This window comes from Pieris rapae, chromosome 15 (genome assembly GCF_905147795.1).
Source record: "Pieris rapae chromosome 15, ilPieRapa1.1, whole genome shotgun sequence".
In the NCBI taxonomy this organism is placed as follows: domain Eukaryota; kingdom Metazoa; phylum Arthropoda; class Insecta; order Lepidoptera; family Pieridae; genus Pieris; species Pieris rapae.
This window is the reverse complement of record NC_059523.1, coordinates 8175155-8177555: the sequence shown is the minus strand read 5'-3', so window position 1 is coordinate 8177555 and position 2401 is coordinate 8175155. Positions and strand designations below refer to the sequence as shown.

General features: G+C 31.8%; 1 non-coding gene across 1 annotated transcript; it reads right to left on the bottom strand.

The window, feature by feature from the left end:
• Positions 1–2111: 2111 nt before the first annotated feature.
• On the bottom strand, positions 2112–2184 carry Trnak-uuu. Its single transcript has one exon. It is a non-coding gene; the product is annotated as a tRNA-Lys (tRNA).
• Positions 2185–2401: the final 217 nt, after the last annotated feature.

The following is a 2401-nucleotide window of genomic DNA, read 5'->3' as shown; positions in this document are numbered from 1 at the left end:
TCTTGGGCAGTAAACGCAGATTTTTTTATTTATTTATATCATTAGCATATATACAGTGTGTAAACAGAATAAATATAAATATACAAATACATAGAGTTATCATACTGGTACATGATCATCTACCTTACCTGAGTAATAATTAATTTAAAAAGAAGTTTCACTCCTGAAATGTGTACACTGTACGCAGACACTTTTTTTAATCAGAAAACCATAGAACGACATATAATTGAAATTCTACCAAAATCTTAGTAGATGTAATCTAATGTAGAAATTACGACCGCAAAAACGATACCATTTGTCACGATATATCATTGGAACACACCTGAACAGTAATAACAAAGAATGATTGTTACGATTTTATTTCCTCTTCATTGTCCCATTTTATGTGTATTTTGCTTTGATTTAAGGCAGGCCAAGTACTCTAACTAATGTTTGGTCTGCTTTTATTACTTTTTAAGGGACCACGGTATTTTACGATTTTCAGAGTAGCTGTTCGGATTAATATCTGTGCAACCAAGTTTTATCACTGGACGCCAACGAAATTCCATTCGACGTCCGTCATTCCGGAATTGACACTTTTTGACACGCACTATGTGAAACCAGTTATCCACTCATATATTTCTGATTCAATATGACTTAGGTTCCTTCAAAAATGATGGTACCAATTCTTAAAATTCCAGAAACACTCGCGAGCTCTCTGTATTTAAATCCGTTTGACATAAGAATATATATGATGGTAGCAGCAGAGAGCAATTATTAGCAATTAGTTCAGGTCCAGGCCTCGAAGGCAGAACAAGAGATAATTACTGGAATGCATTGGCAAGGGTTTCTATCAGAAGGTGCATCGTGCATTTGGACATTATTTATAAATAAGGTCGCTAGCCAATCAGTCTAGCGCTAATTTTCTTAACTTGGAGCTAATTTTCATGGACCAGTGCGCATTACCCAGCCTTAAAAATTAACTCTTATCTTATATCTTATATCTTATATCTAATGTTAAATTGCTTCTAAATTTACTACCTACCAGTTAAGTCAAGTGGGTAGAGCGGGAAAGGAGAACTGGCAAGAATCATTTCACCACTGTATTCTGTCAAGCCAAAGCCCATAGACTTGGACTAGAACTAGTCATGCTGTGGGAGAATCGAAGCGTTAAGAAAGCGTATAAGCGTTTACCGTATATTTAGAAAAGTTACATTATTCTGTATACTCAAGAGAATTTTTTAAAGTTTGTCGATGGCTTACGAACATTATTTTATTAGTTATGATAAAAGTTCTCAACGATTTTATTTATAAGGTTAGAATATTTTTATATGGATAGATAAATTGGGCATATTGTTCCGATGGCTTAGCTGAATCTAAAATTATTACCGGGCTCTCGCATGTATGTAAAATAAAATGTGCATGGAATTCGCGTTAGTTTTACGTCCTTGCATCATAACTTTTTACAATAATGAATTTGTTTATTAGTCTAAAATATCAAATATTTAAATAAAATCATGATTAAATAAATTATTCTTATTTTGAATGTCGTGACCAAATTAACACATTTTAATAAATTAATTTACAAAAGTCTTTTTTTTAAGTTTTAAATTAAGTTCTAATTTACCATATTTTGCTGATAGCAAATACACGAGTCACCATTTTGTTGAAACCTTTAAAAGTTTACTTACAAAATTTAAAGAACTCCTTTTAATTTCTATAGGCCGTTCCTGACCTCACCAACGGGCCAGTTGGGAAGTATGCCGTTTAAACAAAAAAGTCGAAATTGATCCAGACGTCTTCAAGTACTTTAGTTAGTAACATAAAAAGGTAATTGAGAAACTTCTTTTTCGAATCGGCAAAAAATATAAAAATAGGATTTTATAAATCATTACATTTATCTTTAAATTGGATACAAAATTTGAACCCTGTAGAAAATATTGTAATTTATTTTAATTTTTCTTGAAAACCGAGGTTTAATTACCACAATAATTGACTTAACGCTATTAACATGACAACGGACAACCTTGAAAAATATTCCGTTCTATTCATTCAAGCTGTTTCAAAATCTAACTAATTTTACTCGTATTATAATAATAAAATATTTTTAATTATTAAATATAAAAAATAAACGCCCGAACAGGGACTTGAACCCTGGACCCTTGGATTAAAAGTCCAATGCTCTACCGACTGAGCTATCCGGGCTCTGTCAAATATGTTTTATTTAACAAAATGTATAGGAATTTGACCTTCGAGCGTCACACACACACACATTGACACAGTCAAGCAATCTTGTTGTAGTTTTATTTCTATTGAACAAATAGTTGTTTAGCTAATCAACTATATACACGCAGAAAGCGACGATAACTCCCTAATATGAAAGGGTAACTAACATTTTATTCATAAACCTAAATCAATCAAA